Raw genomic sequence first — 19209 nt, forward strand, 5'->3', positions numbered from 1 at the left:
TGGAGGTTCCCCCAGCAACAGAATCCCATCCAGGATGTTCACAATTGGAACACAACCAGCTGAAGGTTCCCTCTGGTGATGGATTCCTGTCCAGGACTGTCAACAACTGGAGCACTACTCTCTGGAAGTTCCTGCCTTGGTGGCTGATATAGGAGTCAATGACAATATGAAAGTACTGGCCAAAGTTGAGGAGAGAGGAGATTGTTCCCTGTAACGTGGCCAGTCAGTCAGTCCCGGAGGAAGCTTGACACTGTTCAGTTCAAGGCATTCTGAGTCCTGCAAGATCCATTTCCTCTTCCTCTGGTCTATCATGGCATATGGTACCATCAAACATTGCATTGCAGCGCAAGTCAATAGAACCCATCAGTGTCGTACATAAAGCAGGGGCAGACAAAAGCCAGGCAAGCTGTTCCCCAGGCAGCTGCCTGACTCTGCCCAACGGTACCTGGGGGCACAGGCTCTGAGCACTGATCCGTATGACAGACTGCCAAAATTTCATTTCACCTAAGGGAAAACGAGTTGTCAGTGAAGCCAGCTGATAGGGAGCAACTCCATATAACACTGGGGCAGAGGCTTACTTGGTTACCCCAAAGGGCATCCTGTGCGACCATAAGGAAGTGTAGCCTCTGCAGCAGAGCCCAGCCAGTAACTACGGTCCTGTCTTAAGAGAGTCATGGCTGCTTCTGCCGATGGGGCCCTTCAATGCTGATATCGTTAGCAGTGCTGCTATTTGAGACAGGAAGGTGAAGAGATAAATTTTTCACACTACAGCTATATTTTATTCAGTAGGGCTTTTCTGGTTTGTTTGTTTGGGTTTTTATAAACATTTCTGTTCTCCCTTTAGGGGATAAAAGATATTTTCATTTAAGCCCTCAGGGATCTAATAACGCATGTACAGACTTTCTTTTTGTTGTTTGGCCAACCCATTTTTTCTTGTGAACCACCATTTCCAGTGCAGACTTAAAATACTAAAGTGAAAACTATGTATCAGGTTACCTTACTGTATGATAAATGGTGTGCTGGATTTCACGTCTTTTCTAATGTATTCTTTTCCCTGCACTCCCCCCCACCATTTCTCTTTTCCTATGGGGGACACATTCATAAGGGTGGTTAGGGAAGATGGTTTGAGATTAATAGCCATTGAGAAAGTAGGCCTATGCATAGTGCTTAATTTTAAATTGATTTATCCTTAGATATGACCTTGCGCACAAGTCAACTTGTGAGATCAGAGCCTTCTTTTGGAACTTGCTCTGGATTTTCATGAAGTTTTTAACTGTTAAGTTAAACTGGTAAGTTTTATTTTTCCAGCTATTAGACTAAAAACTGTATGTAACATTTTAAAGAAGTTTGTTTGATTTGGCCACAGTTTCTATAGAAAATCAGCAGTATTACCCTTCTCTATCTTCCTTTCGCATGTGGCAGCTGTGAGTCCAGGTTGACTGACAATACAGAGGGTCATCTGATCAGAACTGTAAACTCTCAGAAAAAGATAAGACTAAGCATGGTGTGTACCAAGAGGCATCTCAACTTTTACTCTAGCTTTTGTGCAGGCTTCTCCAAGCTAGTTAGTTCTTAAGACTCGAGCAAGAACAGAGGGTCATTCTCTTTCCTAGGAGTTGTGATTAATCTCGATCTGTTAAAGACTTTCTGTTGGCCAGGCTCCCCTCTTCAGATATCTTACTTGATAAGGGAGACATCGTTCTTTGCTGCAATGACTTTGTATTTCCTAAGAACTTGACAGAATTCTTCAGTTGATGGTAAAATTCTGGTTGAGGTCGTTTGGATAAGACAAGCTTAGAACTATGCTTTTGTCTAGAAACTGTTGCTCTGGTAGCCCAGTTGTCTTAGGAGCAAATTAACTGCAGTCTGAAACTGCAAAGAAGTTGGAATTAGCGTGTGTCTGCACATGCAGAAGTATACTTCCGAAGGACACCACTTTATGCTACTTGTCTCTAGTTTCCCCCAAAACGTTTTACCTGTTTGGTTATGCAGTATTGTCTCTGTTCCACAGAACAGATTTCACAGTGCTCATCCGTGGATTTTAGATCAGTTAACCTTTCTTATAATTACGAATGTTTTGAATAGGAGTTCCTATTCAGTATCATTATGATTTATTAGATCTTAATCTATAGTTATAAATTTGTAATCTTTAATGACTCCTTTTCTCTCTAAAGCTTGTGGGGGAAAATAGCTGCACTTAAGTACTTACAGAAAGTAATTCAGAAATTAGATGTACTCTTAAGATGGTATTTACAGATTAATTGGCCATAAGCTCTTGGCGCAAGTTTAGTGGAAAACTGAGAACCTGTAAGTTGGGGTCAATTAGGGGTGATTTTAAAAATAGCTCATGTAGTTGTTGTGGTGAGCTACAGCTCATGTGGTTGTGACTTATGGTTGTTATTCGACGTAGAGCTCTAAAGTCTGTCCTAATAGCAAACCATCCATTGTCTTCAACAGTGGAAGGACTGGTGAAGGTATCAGAAATCAAGCATGCATTTAGTACTCTATTTGCATTCTTTCAGGCTGCAGAAGCCACACATAAGTGGAGTGTATTTGTATGACTTACATGTATGCGTACTTACACTGCACATGTGGATATATTGTATAGTAAAAATGCAGTCAAATACTGAAAGTATTTATCAGGTATCTTTGATCCTTCTTAGCATCGGCTGGCTTTTGTCCACTTGTCCAACAAGACGAAACCACTTGATATAAATTCTTAATAACTTCAAGCAGAATTTGGATGTCTGCTAAGTAAGTGATATTTCAATAAGTACAAAGAATGAAGTCCTTTTTTCTTGGGGGTGGGAGGGGGAGGGGAGAGGTGTTGGAAACATCTGCCTGAAGTTTTTCCACTGTCCTTCAGTATCACAGCTTTTTACTGAGTGAAAAATGAAGTAATGATAGGACACGGGGGTAACGGCCTCAAACTGAAAGAGGGGAGATTTAGATTAGATATCAGGAAGAAATTCTTCACTGTGAGGGTGGTGAGACACTGGAACAGGTTGCCCAGGGAAGCTGTGGATGCCCCATCCCTGGAAGTGTTCAAGGCCAGGCTGGATGGGGCTTTGAGCAGCCTGGTCTAGTGGGAGGTGTCCCTGCCCATGGCAGGGGGTTAGAACTAGGTGATCTTTAAGGTCCCTTCCAACCCGAACCATTCTGTGACCATTCCTAAAGTATTCATTTCAATATCACGAAGTAAAGCACGTCCCCCTCTCCTACCTTCAGTTTTCATATATCCACGTCTTATTTCTGCTTCTTCCTCTTTTTCTGTCTTCCTTTCTCACAACTTCTGTCTGTACAAGTTTAACCTGTCAATGACCATGGCCTAAGGTCTGTGATGGACAGCCTAACGATTTGCAGTTTTAATGGTCATTTTCTTTGATCTCTAAGGAGACAAAAGGAGGATTATGAAATGCTATAAATATAGAAGGGAAGATTGTAAATCAGCCCTAATCCTGTTGCTGAACGGAAAACGACTGTACCAGTAAACGTGAAATGTGTGGCTTTATTGCGTGAGACATACTACTTCATGTCAGGATTTGCACGATTTCTGTGTGTTGGGTTTAATTTCTTTTACTCTGAGAATTGAAAACTTGAACAGATAGGAAAAATAGCATTTAGCTTCAGAAGTGGTGAGATATGAGAAGCACTCCTGATCCAAAGTAGAGAAACTCTGGAAGTTTTAGAGCTGTTTTACCTCTGTGATGATTATGTTACAAAAGCAGTACATGATGGCACGGTGTTCTTCAGGTGCTTGCTTGGGACAAACTGCATGGCTTATCCATATTTTTTTCTTCTCTGAATAAATACCCATTTTGAACTCATTAACCTCCCTCCCCAACCATTCTAGGCCACAATATTACAGCTTGAGGTGCATATATAGATGTCTACATGTAAATAAGTTTAAGCTCTATTTGTACACATGTGCTCACGTGAGAAAAAAGCGGGAGTGTTGTCAAGAATACAGGCACGATTTAGTGTCATGTGTGTATGAATAGGCAAACTCTAAGTACTGTATTGATGACCTTTAAATAAAAGGAGAATTCATTGTGGTTAGCAACGGTGATTTTCAGAAAAAAGTCATAGTGTTGCTGATAAGATTATTAACTGCTTTAGAGATTTGTCAGTGTGAATAAACCAAAAAAACTCTTGTCAGTTGGCATACTAGCAAATGCCAGTGACTGTAGTTTCTTAGCACAAGCTAAAGAAGATAACCCCAAATCTTATGATACCCTTGCATACCTCTTTATTATGTTCTGTGAGGATAGAGCGGTTTTCTTTAGGTCTTTGCATGTAAGACTGTAAATTCAGAAGAAGGATTTTTATAATAAATACCAGATTTAAATACTTAGAACCAAACGTAATACTTTCAGTAATACATGGATCAAGCTCCTGACAGGCTGCATAGCTCTTGCTTGCTCTACCCGGTGCAGGTCTTAATTGTCTCAGCGCAGTAATCAGTAATAGCAATATGGGCAGTACCTACCGGCCTGAAATCGGCAATGATTTTCCATTGGAAGAATCATCTCAGCATTTTGTGGTGGTTATAAATCTACTACGTGTATATGTATATGTGATGCTATAGCTTCTGATTTGGATACAGATCTGTTACTGATATTAGACTCTTAAGTTTTTTTTGTATCACTCACTCCAGGGAATTGTTGCTTATATATCTGTACCTGTGGAAGGGAAGCAGTCAGGTGCTCAACAGTTACGAGGATAGAGTCTAAAATGAGTCATACTGGAATTTGACTATTTCTTATACTAACTTGTCAAAACACTGGATTTTAATACAAAGCCTGCAGGAATACTTTCTACACATGTAGAATGTACTTTCCCTTTTGTTAATTTTCAAAGAAGTGGAAGAAAAAAGATGGACACAGTCATCCTATTTTTTTCTCTAGATCAGAAAATGTAATATTTTGTTCAAACATTTTGATAGAACAATTATTCTTTTGTTTTTAAATATAATTTTCAAGTGAATTAACTGCTTGTGACAGGTGCTTTTTCAACAGTTGTGCAGAATTAAGTACTTTTTTACCAAATCATATAACAGTGTCACTCAAAGATTCTTTAGCTGTTGTCTTTAGGCATCACAGCTTTCTTTTGGAGTGACCATTCCTAAAAGTAAAAGGGAAGGAGTAGTTCCAGAACACCTTTATTTTTTTCTTGAAGTCAGTTACTGTCTGCTAAGATGATTGATGCTTCTTCCCTTTGAACTAAGCTGAGATTGCTGGCTCATTTCTTGCCCCTGAAGAGCATGAAGGTAAGAACTTTTGACCTGGATTAGCTCTTGAGTCAGTGATCTTGAAGTGGAGGACCAATACTGAGATGCCATTCCACTGTGGGTTTTTTTACTGCAACTGGAGTCTAAAATATTAAATAAACAGTATTCTCCATTTTTTTCCCTCCCGTGCCTGTCATTAACGGTGTACAAAGGTTTAGTGCAATCTTGTTTAATAACAGGAATAGAAAAAAGAAGAAATAGCTGCACACTCATTAGAAACAAAATCAATTATTACTTTTAAAAACTACCTGCTTTCAATTAAGCAGGAAATTATCTAACCGGTTACTTAATTTGCTCTGGCTGGCAGTCTCTCAACTGCTTTATGCTGAGTGGAGCATGAAATTAAATATGTAACAACTATCCTAATGGTTATGTTTTTAGAAAGCCAGCATTTAGAAATGGTATTTTGCATAGTATCAAAAGAAATAATGACATAAAAATAAATTACTGCTGCTTCAATGCATTTGATATTTAAAAGAAAGAAATTACTTCATTTTTGATTCTCTTATTCTGATTAATGACAAAACAATCTTTGGTTTGACTGATGCAGGTCTATACTTGGGAACTGGGTTATTTGTTCAGGTGGTTGTTTCCCTCCCCCCGCTCCCTGTCATATTGTGTATAACGGATGAAAGTGTTGGTGTTAATCTCTTGCTGCTGCTTCGTGTGTTAAGCTCCACCCCATGAACGTCTATTTTGCGTACAGTATGCCTTTTGGTAAAATTATTGTAGAGATTCGATACTTCAAGATACTTCAAGAGATTTCGAAGTTTTCTGTGTGATGCTATTTGCTGGATCCACTTTCTGTACCCCAGCTGGAACCCATGCTTTTCTTACTGCTTAAGAGAGATTTTCAGAGTCACATGTGGCAGGTTGTTGCCTGATTGTCAGAGGCATCCCACTGGAGTTCGGTACTTCCTCACACGTATGCCTTTAAACAAATTGGGAACCTGGTGCAGAATGCTTCTGATTGTGCATTAGGAGAGAGGTCAAACCAATGGTCCAAAGTTGGGTTTGTAAAAGTGCTTGAATCATCCAGTTCTTCGTGTGTATTAGTGTCAACCCACCAGCCCTCTCTCCTGCCCCAAAAGTTCACAAGCATTTACAATTGCAGAATGAGCCACAAATTTGCACTATGTAAACTTGGCTATGCAGCCATCCAGGAAAATATTTTTCAATTTGAATGTAACACCTTTGATTTTATTAACTTGGTGACACAAATCCATAGACTTCACTGTATTTATGACTGTATAGACTTCACTGTATTTATCACTTTAAGTTTTAGTTAGATTTAACAGCAGCAAAATAATTTATACTATGATGCTGAGTTAGAATGCATCTTTTTCTAAATCCACAAGTATATCAAACAGCTATATGGATAACAAATGTTTTCCTTTTTTGACAACAGTTAATAAAAAAATTTCTAGTGCCATAATTATGATTTGAGATACAGTAACTCACCACATCCCCCAACACTCAGATACAAACTATTTTGTTCCTCAGTTGGGTTTTAATGCTATCTGGCTTCCAAAGAAAATAAGTGTCATTTTGTGGACTCTTTAATCTGTTCTCTACAGACTTGTGAGTTTGAGCCGCCAAAGCAGTAAAATTGTTGGTCTTTGCTTTGAGTCTTGACTCAGACATTCATTATCTGCCACAACTTTTGAAAATGCTTTGAAATTTGGTAGAAAGAGTTGGTTCTTCCACAAAGTAATCCCACCCTTCTATTGCAGAAGTAATGGTTCTGGTAGCAGCTTTCTGCATCTTACGAAAATTACTTGGTATTGTTAGTTGGCCATTAGTCTTCTAGGCCATTCTGTTTTGCTTCTTGAATGGAGGACACTGTTAATTGTCCCAAATAACAAAAATAATAAAAATAAGCTCCAATGGATCAGAACTGAAGAAGAATGTCTGACTTTACATTTATGTCTGGATGCCTTTACCCCCCTCTGGCGTGTAATTTAGAAGCTATCTCCAAATCTTCAGGAATATAAAATGACTTCTATGTTCCAGTGACATGAAGAAAGTGGCAAAAAGAAAACAAGTCGAGGAAATGAGCTCAGACGTTCAAAGTACTTAGAACAGCATCCCTATATGTCACCCTGATTTTCTCAAACTTCTCCAGTCACAGTCTTGAGGAAAAGTCACCTTTCCTTATTCCTGCCATTGGCATCAATTTTCTTTCACCGTAGCCTGCAATCAGAGTCACTGAGCTGAAAAACCGCCTGCTCTCTCTCAGTGATGCCTTCCATGGAGGCTGATGGTGTCCTGTCAGCAGCTTAGCCAGACAGAACCACCGGCGCCATCTTCATTAGGGTAAAAGCTAATATAAACAAATAACGGCGTTAGTGTAGATAGCAGAGTGAGAGTATCCCTGAAAAACGTTTTGCACAGTCAGTTGCTATGCCTTTAGTTTTAAAAATATATAAATGTTATATGAATCTCAAATCCGCCTTTATTTACATAAAATATTTATACATCAAGCAAGACAATTTCACAACTTTAAAATGTATTTTCCTGTTAGATTAATCTTTTCATATGCTAACCACATTACAAGTAAACATTTTCATAGTCTCCACTACATGAATGTGGCTAAAAGCTTCCTTGTTATTTTATAGTTACAGCATTTCGAATGTATCCCTTTTTGACGTGGTTAGGCAGCCTGCCAGTTTTACCACTAAATTATAGCAGAGAAAAACACTCAGTAGAATTTGATTAGATTCCTTCCTTCTCCCCGTGAGTACGGCGAAGCAAATTTATGTTCAAAATGCAAGCTGAGTTCTAAAGAATTGAATATAGATCCATATTTGTAGTGTGAAAAATGCAAGCGAGTTTTGTAGTTGAAAATACATCTTGTTTATAGTGCTGCTTTGTATTAGTGTTGTGTTCTCTTTTGCTTTGTCACAATCATCTGCAGAATGATAGAAAAGCGTCAGACTATACCAAAGTTAGGGTTTGTATTTCAGAGAATTAGCGATGAATATGTCTTAATCTTTGCTGTTAATAAGCAACTATATTAACAAAGTAGCTATTAAGACTGAATTCATCCCAACGAGTTGCAAGCATTTACCTACGGGATCTAATTTAGAAGTGTGTTACCTAGAGGCTGTACTTTTAAGGAGAAAGGCTGCATCTAACCCACCTCTGAGTATATGATGTGGCACGTGTCCAAGCCGTAAGATTGATTTGTCTGAATTAGGGACCTAGTTGGAGCATATTGTTGTGTCTCTCTGGCCAAGAAGGTCAGGTTCCCTTCTTGTAACCAGGGCAGAATGGGAGAAGAGATCATGCGTGCCTGATTTCGACCCGATACAGAGTTGGAACATGGGATAAGAAAGGTCTGAAATTGGGAGTTAGGAACCATTCCCAAGCATACGGACCGTTGTCCAAAGATCTTCAGTGGGCTGAACTGCCCCTATGTATATCTTTTCCCATGAACTACAAGCAGACTTATCTTCTAGAACTTTCTCTCAGCGGCTGACTTGAATTACTAGGTTGGCTGGTTTGTGAATTATGAATGCTGGTGACCAAACCCCCCTCAAGAGAGGTTTCTGAAAGACCATACGCAGAGGTTTGTGATCACCATTATTATATATTTGATAGATGTCTGCATGAACAATTCGCTCATGAGTGCGTATGGGCATTATAGTGACATGAAAACAAACTTGTTATTCAGTAGCACTGTTTTCATAATATGTTTATATCCTTTAAGGACAGGAGAGGTCATTGTGAACCACTATTAAATAACAAAAACCAAAAAATTTTAGTCATCAGTCTCCGCAGAAGCCCATTCTGATGATCAGTTGAGTTGAAGTATGTATTTTACAAAAATAATGTAGTGGAAAAGCTAAGGTGGATATAACTGCTTATTTAATCCCCATTCTAAGAGGCAAGCGCAATAGTTGGGCAGGAGTCTCTTATATTCTGTAAATCTTTTATAGGAACAGAAGGGTTCAGAATCTGACATTATAAGTCCAGCACATTTCACAAGTGATCCTTAAAAACGTACATTTGTAGCTGCTTGCAATGTGTGCTTTTAGTGTTAAAGTGAACTGAAACATGTATTCATAGTTCTATCTCCTACTGCCAAGCAAAGGAATTAAATGAGTAACTTTAATGAATATAATGATTTAATTGTCTACTATATATAGATATGACATTAAACAAATCTTTAAAATCTTATGTGTGAGAATGTACCTAATAATTAACAAAACTTAATAAATGTGACTATGATGTATATGATTCAATTAATTAGGGAAAAAACATTCTGTAAAACATAAGCAGTTGATGTAAAGATGTTTCATCAGGATTAGCTTGGCTGTTAGGTTAAAAGAAGCTAGTGTAGGAGGAAGAGAGGTCCCACCGTATCTACTTTTTTTTTAAATAAACGCCATGAAAATCTTTGGATTTTCAAATTTAAAAACATTTTAAAATTTGTTTTAAAATGTTCACCAAGACATCAAGTGGCTGTGCAAATGGTAGAAACAGTGACTCAGTAAGCCACACTAGCCTAATTATTTGGAGTAGTGAGGTAGTGTATATAGCACAGTGTGGATTACTTATTCGTTCTTTGTAAACAGCTTTCATAATAATGGACGAATTCAAAGCCCGTTGGCATCAGTCTGCACTCCTACTATTATCATCAACTGCCATTCCAACTCAAAGCCTGATCCAAAGCCTATTGAAGTTGATGAAAATGTTGTTGCAGCTGAGGTGGTGTAAGGACCTAAACAAGCTGTTCTGAAATTAAATATACACCTCTTTTTACAACCTTTATCCTGACCCTTCTAATAATTTTGACAGCACCCAGCTCTTGAGAGAACTTTTCATCGAGTAAATGTTGATTTTCAGATCTGACTTTCTAAATGGAGGTTATTCTGCTGAATGTTCAAAATTTGTCCTGCCTGTAACTGAGAAAAATATGACATTGTCATAAGAAGGAGCACAAGAAGTGTTGTGTGTGTTTATAGATAATTACATTTAAGTAGGGCAGCAGAACATTCATTTAACTTATGATTTGTATACAAATAAAAGATGTAATTGATTTAATTTATATCACCATGGATCATTGGTAAATGTGACCTGAAAGGATCTATATTTTGGTCTGAAGCTCAATGTGATCTTATTCCCTTTAAAGAGAATAATAGTGATCAATGTCTTGTAGCCTTTGTGGATTGAGGTACTGCCTGTCCCCTAAAGACTGGAATTTTTCAAGCATTTATTGACACTGATGTTCCCATTGAAATAAATGGGATCGTTCATGGGATGGAAGTTAGGATTTTTTTTACCTTTAAGAGTTTTCACAAAGACATAAAGACATAATTTATTGATCCATTTAAAAAATGTCAGTGCCCCACAAGCCTTACGACATGGGCAGTCCAAATATACTGGAAAGGGAAAGAAAGAAATGGAAAAGTAATCCCTTCTTTGCTGTTTCTGTGAGACTGATATAAAATGACACTGCAAGAGCATGTAGGGTTACTCACTGAAGATGCAGTCAAGACAGATGATCTTCAGATCGGTTGTTAGTGTATTTGTATGTCATCTTTCTCAGTGGGTGAACTCAATAGGTATGAATTAAAGTATATTACTTAGATACGTCCTGATCAATAGTCATGTTCTCAGAAATTTTGATTCCAGAATGGAGATGATACTCGTGAAAGATTTAATATTTTTTTTGACTGTAGGATGCTGTATCATACAAATGCCTCTTCCCTTCTTCAGCCAAACGAATTTCCAGTACAGTCTTTCTCTGCAACAAAATTAAAACATAAAGATTGTGTTCTTACTCTTACACTAACTCCATGCACAAAGTCTCTGCTCATCCTCTGCTAATGGTGCTAATGCTAATGCTCAAACCCATACGGGCTTGAGACTGGACCAAACCAGCTGTTTCACTGGCTGGGGAAAATCAGGGGTAGGGGTGGACCGACTCTCCTTTGAGCTCCGCTCTTTCCAAGGGGAAAACACCAGGGTTCCAGCCTTTTGATTCTGTGCTTCTACATGCCTCTTTGGTGCAGTGTCTTAGATTGACCATGGTGCTTTTAATTCTCAGGCTGTATGTTATAACACCTGCTTGGTACTTTCTTGCTTGAAAACTAGCAGTAATAAGAACACTAGCCCCATTATATGCCCTAGAACTGCAAAGAAAAGAGCCCCCAGTAGTCTAATGGCAGTGGGATTGCAAACACATTTGTATAATTCCACAAAGTATACAAGCTATAAATATTATCTTTATTCTAAAGAAGAAATATGAAATGCAGTCACCAGACAAAATGCTTATTTTCTCTCTGTTCACATGTGGTTCTTCATCCTTTTGTGACCTCAATGTGGTAATATCCAAATAGTTTCTTCTACAGCATAAGACATGCTGTGTGAAGAGGCAGGAACAGGAGCATTCACACCATGCCAGGATCTTGACTGGTTGATCATCTCTTGCTGGTTATGATTAAGCAATAAAGAGAGAGGTACAGGGTATTTCCTGGGGATTAATAACTGATAGGGAGGAGTTAATGGCCTGAGGTGCAGATGAGGGCCATTAACCCCAGCTGGTCATCAATCCTCATTAAAAACCTCTGCAACTCAGTTCACCAAACACAGTGAAGGGCAAGCCAATGTTTTAAGCACCTTTGTGATTCCCCTCTCTGTTGTCTCCTTAAATTAGTTGTATTTTAATTTCTATTACTTCCTAGGATAGATTCTGTGGGTTTTTTTTACTGCAGTAGAAGTTCTCTTTGGTTAAGGGTTTATCTGAGCGGTAGTTGTGTAAACACTGTGGAGTTTGGACAAATGCACAAAGGGGAGTTCTCAGTACTACAGCAGCAGAAAAGCAGGCATTTTAGATATTCCAGCATTTAATTACATGAAAAAGGTGGTAAGTAATAATCTTTATTAAATACTGTTTTGCAAAACCCGAATTTGTTTTTTTAGTCACATAGCACAATCTTTTCTGTTGCAACAGAGACAACTTTTAAGGGAAGGGTCCCTGCTTCTTCCAGTTTTGAAGCTGTTAAACTTACTTTAATTGTGTTTCTAAAAATTATTCCTTTATGTTTGGCAGTATTTGATATATAAACCACCTCTTAATTCTGTAATCCATATACATAGACTTAAAAAGCAAAGTACTGCAAATATTTATTTCATATTAGCTGATAAGCATTGAAATATCTGTCTTTTATAACTGATTTGTGGTTTAATTAGGTTTTGAAATGTGTATGATTTTGTGTTATGCCAGGTGTTTCTAGGAAGTTGATCTTCTTGTGAGGGAGACACTATGTCAGCATGATATTTAGCATATAGTAATTTTGTAGATGCCATTACTTCTGGTTATTTCAAATTCAGATTATGGTAGTACAATGTGAAGGTGTGACAATATTTCTGAAAGTATTTTTGGAAACTGATCAAACGTTAAAGTCTCTTTTGCAGGTCCTAGCCCTGCTTCTGGTGGTAGCAATACAGTACCTCAGTAACATCAGAGAACTCAGTTGTCTGAATTTAAGGATGGCTGATTGTGTTCATTGCAAACGTCTATCTGAAAATCAGCAGAAAAGCCTCTGCAGCCCTTACAACTTTGCAGAGATGCTATCAAATGTTATTGGCAGAGTTCTGGGTACAGGAGGCAGATAATAGAATGGAAGGGCATAATCTGGCAGCAGAACAGTGAAATCAATGAAGAGTTTTTTTTCTCTGGCTCTAGTGAGAGCAGAATTAGCGTTTAGGCCGTCATTTAAAAAATGTATGGTTTTGCCCTACACCCACTGATGAACTCTGGACCCTGTGCATGGGCTAATAAAATCAGAAAACCCCCCTTTTCTGGGGATACACAAATACCTGAGAGATGAGTGACCCGAATGTTTGAAGTAGGGAGAGCAGAGGGCACTCCAGCTGAAGAAATGCTGTTTGTGTTAAACCCTTTCCTGATGCTGTAAGGGGGGAAAAAAAAAAAAAAGAGCCTCCTTGCAGAGGAGAATGAATATCTGGTGAAGAATGCTGCTGTGATCCACCGTCTTGAAAAGCTCACCCGAGTCTGCTGTGTGGAAAGGGGACAGTGCTGTTCCCGTGCATCACGAGGACATCGCTGTGCAAGGAACTTAGATATGCAAGTAGTGGGAACTGTACAGGAGAGACTTGGATCAAAGCAGCAGCCCTTTGAATGTAGTTATAAAAGGTATGTCTTTTAGTCAGAAGACTCAAGGCAAATAAATATGGTGACTGTAGCAAGTCTATTTCCCCTGCGTGGTTTAAAAAGACATACCTTAACGCGTTGTAGGACTTCACTGTAACTATTCCTGTGAGTGAAGGTACTCATTCATGGGCTTATTTGCAGAATCATCCCACCAAAATAGATAGAGACCGATCAAGACTTACGTTCCATGAAAAGGCCGAAATTATTACTTGGGCCTTTATATGGTGTATTAAAACAGCTGAAGAGAAAGTCTCCTATATTAACTCTCTGCATCTGGGACTTGAGCAGGATTCTTAACCAGTCCAAGAGTATTTTGAAAGGAATGCCAGAAGGAAAAGATATTTTGTAAAAGAAGTTTAAAGAGAAGCTCTCTTCTTGTACAGTCAAAGTAATTCACTGTCTACAGTTTTGCTTACAGGAGGCTTCTGAATGCTATTTTGCTATACTGCGTGACTTGGACTCCCTTACTAATCTTTGAGGTTGCATATTAAACACCTTTGCCAGAACGCCAGTCCCCTTCCCTATACTCTGTTCTTACGGCTGTAAGTCTTACGGTGGCTTGTATTTTCAATTCCAGGTATCAACAGTAGAATCCTATTTACAGGGTCCACCAATTACTGAAACCAGCAAACTTGTTTTAGACGTATGTTTCGAGACTAACTCATGCTGTAGTTCTTTTTGCACAAACCTATGTGCCGTGTGAGGCAGAATACCTGCATTTCTGTGACTTCTGCATACCTTATATAATCTGCTACTCTCTGTGTTTCGGATGCCTTTAAATACCCTTATGTTTCTGTTTTAAGGGACGATTAATGACGCTTCAGAAATATAGTTTTTAGGGCATGCATTGATGGTCCAGCCCTCTATACATATTTTATATAAAGAGCATCTTTGCTTGTTCTCTAGGTGCTATAGAGAAGACACGCTCTCTGTTGAAGGGGGAGCAAAGCGTGGCCCTTTATCGCGCTGGGAGCCTGGATTGCTCTGTTGTGGCATTGCTTCCCGCAAATCTGTAGCGGGGAATCAAGCACAGTGCAGTAGAAGCTGCACATGAATGTGGTAAGTGAAGAGCTGTGCTTGTGCTTAGGAAATAGCTGAGGAACATGGAAAACAGCAGTGTCCTTTTGAGCACGACTACCGAGTGTGGATATACCAGTTAACTTAAATTTCTCTGAGAACCCAGCTGACAGATGTCAGTGTGGGTTAAGGTAAATAATACAAATTGGAGATGTGAGGTTTCAAGAAAAAAGCAAACAAGGAGACATTGGAGTTGTCCAATAATATTGGTCAGCAAACAATTGAATCCTTTTTCTTTCCTTTAAGTCCTTTGGCATCCCTGTCCAAGTCTGCAAATAACGTGAAAGATTCCCGCTCGTGCCTCCATAGCCTTTGCGTCACTTATTGATCCATATTCTAGGAAACTCATTTTCCTTGTTTTGATGTAACTAGACTATAGCGTTCAGACTTTCTCATATCCTTCAAAAAGGCCTTCACCTTGATGTCTCAGCAATTTATTTATGACCCTACAGTGTCAAATGTTGTTTGGGTTTTTTTTCCCTTTTGCTGAATGCCAGTAACTGTGCTGTAAAGCTGCCTTTTTAAGGCCAAGATATCTTAACGTTTTGTGTTACTGTTCGCTTTTTACAATGGCTAGACACCAAGTTATATTTTCTTTTTCCCCTTCCCCCTAAATTTCTGGCATGAAGGAGAAGGTGTTTTACTTGGCTTATGGCTTAACAGCTTCTGTGTTTTTCTGATCAACTGACCTTCTATGTTTATTTTAAGTATGAAGTTTCAGTGTGTTTTATATTCATCCTGTTTTAGACTGTTCATGGGTTTGCTGCAAAGCCTTCTGTAAAAGCAGAAATATTTATTCTTTCTTTGCCTTGGCCCCCGAGTATGAAATGGATGTTCCGAGTTGGCTTATGTGCTTATCAGAAGCTTATGGCTTCTTCTGTCATGTTGATCTCTTCCTTTATGGTGACTGTAAGTATGGTTTTTTTTTTACCTTTATGTCTTCAGGCTGAGTCATTCTTGCCCTTCATAGTCTGATTATAAAATGTTGACACCATTATGAATTTCTACTGTGCAATTAGGGTTTTTTTATTCTTCAACTTGTGAAAGTTGGAGAATGTTTGTAAGGTAGTGGTACTCTTGTGCGCTCTTGGCACTGCTAAGCAGAAACTCTGACTTCAGTGGAAATACTCTAGATTTACGATTATAGTAACAAGAAACGAAATGTAACCAATGTCTTTCTCTAGCTAAAGGTTTAAATATATTTCAGTGGCCTAGACAATATGACTACTTGTAATAGTATGAACATTTCAGGTTTCTTGGAGTAATATGGTTCTGCTATACTTCCTTTTCATGCTTGTGAAGCTATTTTTTTATCCCATGGAGTCAAAGGACTCTCCAGAGATTAGAATGCTTCCCTCCGCTTCCAGCTTCCACAATAACGCGTTGCATTGGCTATCTTGGATTCACTATCAATTAGTTTAATGCATGACATACATTGGACTTATTGTAATCCCCCAAATAACATTTGAATGTTGTTCTTCTTGTTCCTTGTCTCCCAGCTGTGTGTTATAATCACTCCTATACTTCATAGCTTTGACTGGAACTGAGTTGAATAGAGCATTACGTAGCTCAGCTAATTTGTGATTATTTGTTAGGAAACTTTTCCAAGTTTGCAAAGGTTTCCCTCTCTATTCATCAGAGGATCAAGTGCAGAAAATGACACACTGAGACAAGATGCTGCTGAGTATGGATGAATATTTAGCGATAAGCAGATGAAACTGAATGTGGTCAGAAGAATGTCACCTTGTTAAGCCTGGAGTGTTTTCTTTGCAACACTTTTAGGTCAGCGGGATTTCAGTTCAGCAGATCTGAGATAGGGTTGACATGAAGTCTTGTGGTGTTAAAGTCAGAATTGTCCACCTCTTATTTCTGCTTTTAAGCTGAAGATCTTGAAAGCCTTGCATCATCAGTCTTGTGGCACCCTGCTTGTTAGGACTCCAGATTTTGTTGCTGTGCAGCAAACCTGCCAAGCAGACTTCTTTAGGGATGGCAAACCTTTGCAAAGATATCAGATTGGATAGCTCAACTAGAATTTCCACACTTTCTGCTCCCATGCCAGGAACCAAATGAGATTGGTTCTCACATAGGCTTGGCCTCGTCTCTGTAGAAGGGAGCTTGGAGTTCTTGGGGTCTCAGAGGCAGGATTCGAAGATTGGCAAACTTGGGAAGTATTCCCAAGGTCAGTGATGCTGGGACAGTATGCCTAATGGGCCTGATTGAAAACTGTAGATATTGGGAGCCGATGTAGCTGATCATAAAAACTGAGAATGATATGTAATGTAACAGCAGATATTTAAGGAGGAGAAGGAAAATTAACAAGGCGTCGTTTCACTGTGGCTCTGCAGAGTACAGGAAGTCTTCACTCACTGGCCAATATGACTGATTTTTTTTGTCTTTAATTTCTGGTTTGTAGAGAGGTTAAAACTTACAGATTTTAGTCTTGCTCATGCTGAAGTCTCCCATGAATGAGAAACCCTGCTTTTCAGTTACTCTGTATGCAGCCCAATGTCTGAGTGTGTTGCACGTGAGACATTTTTTTTTTTTTTTTTCCCCCAAGTTTCTGTGGGGATGTGGACTTTGTATGAGTTCTTCCTTGTTACTTTTATGGAACTTTAGATATAGTTTTACTGTATCTTTGACATGTAAACAGAGAAGGCACCTGATGTATATGGTAGAAAACTTCTGTAGGTACCTATGGGATAAGGTTACTGTGATGCATTTTAAATAACTGGAGGCAGGGGCTTCCGCTGAGAGAAATGGAGAAACTTCTTGGTAGGATTCAATAGTAGATGTAATAAAATATGTCTTTTTTTTTTTTTTTTTTTTTCAAATCAAACTTACAGAAGAGAGCCAGGATTGCTGTATGTATTGCAACATCTGACTTCAAAAAGCAAAAGAAGTAGTCTCATTCCTTTTTTGTTTCTAGGGGGCTAAGGAAGTAAATGACTTGCAGCTTTAGCTAGGCGGGAGGATTGCAATTTGTTAATGATGGTATCCAATAAAACCCAAAACAATCAAACCGCAAACTTCTCTGTTTTTGAGAATGCCTTGTAGTATGCAAATAGTCTGACACTAGTATGTACCTTAAAAACATATTTGAGCCCCATGATGCCTCATACAAAATTAGAGGCCCTATTCTAACCTACCCCAGCCAGAAGTCTGTACAAAGATGGGAGTTACTGTCATATGAAACTAGCATGAGATCAAAATTGGCTTCAAAATATTGTAAATATTAGAAGACACTAATGTATATTGTTGATTATAATTCCAGTCACTGGTTATAAACCTCATGAAATGAATCGCCTCATTTATAATGCATACCATGGGACAATATTTAATTTGGTGACAAGCATGGAGTCTAGCAAAGATTCAATAGAAATACTTGCTTAAGTGACTATGTTGTCATCTAATTACATACATTTTCTAAAGCTTTGTTATTTAATATACCTGTTATTATTAAATTGAATTTCACGCCTTCAAAACAGACTGGTAAATAAATGCCCTTTTCTCTGTGAGATGCAAGGTTAGTTTTTACTTTTAAATTGTGACTGGTTTTCTGAGAAGGATAAAAAAATCAACATATGCTGCTACCACTCCTCACTTTTGAAACAACAAGGTGAGGGCTATCCTTGGAAAGTAATTGATATTCCTGTACAGGTTGAAACTGATATACAAACAGATAAGCAGAATGCTTTTAGTCTGTGCTCTAGCTGCAAAAAGCCACACCAATGATTGTCTTTATATGGCCTTCAGTTTCAGACCAGATATTTCACCTTTTAGAGCATTCTGCTCCTGCACTCTGACCATTTCAGATGCCTTGGACCTATGTAATTTTTAGCCGCATAAGTAGAATATAAAACTATTAAAGTGATGCTATCTGAGTTAACATTGTCTACTAAATGATTGTTAGAATAGATGTATAAATAAGGCCTCAATTGCATGTAATTATTTTGCACTAAAAATGTCATCTATACCTTGGATAACATGCAGCCAAGAAGTGTACTAAAATTGCATTGCTCGTTTAGCTGAGCCTGATAACAGTTGTACAGTCCGATGGAGGGACTTCTAATGAAATCTGGTCTTCACGGATCACTATGGCTAGTCAGAAAGTGTAAGGAAGACTGCAATATCATTACTAGGAAATATAGGGGTGGTTATTCTTTGAAGTAAAGGCCGTAAATATATAGCTCTGTTAAAAGTTTCATTCCTAGATTTTTGGAAATTAGGTCTATAACGTGACCAGATCTGGTATAAAATTCCAACATCTGTGGTCTCGTATAAAATGGCATATTTTTAATCATTTGTTTCTGTGTAGCTTTGGTCATGGTTAATGGTGGTGGCGGCAATGTGAGGTATCCACTGCTGTTCTGGCCGTAGCTTCAGTACTTAACGTGACCGCGGTGGAGCGAGCTGTGGGGTTCAGTCCCCGTTTCCGTCAGCGGAGTGTTTGCTCTGTCACAGTCTCTCTTACCCATGGAAATTTATTACAGGCAAAATGATTATGCTGGTGTTAGCCGGCACATATTTTGAAGATAATGGGGCTTCTGAGGTGTAACAAACCAATTGTTTATGACTTGTTGCCAGATGGGGAGAATGCTTTTCCTAAATGGGTCTACAAAGCTTGGAACTCAAATGGTGATTGCTAAAACTTGTTCAG

The sequence above is a fragment of the Chroicocephalus ridibundus genome, chromosome 2 (assembly GCF_963924245.1).
Source record: "Chroicocephalus ridibundus chromosome 2, bChrRid1.1, whole genome shotgun sequence".
Classification (NCBI taxonomy): Eukaryota; Metazoa; Chordata; class Aves; order Charadriiformes; family Laridae; genus Chroicocephalus; species Chroicocephalus ridibundus.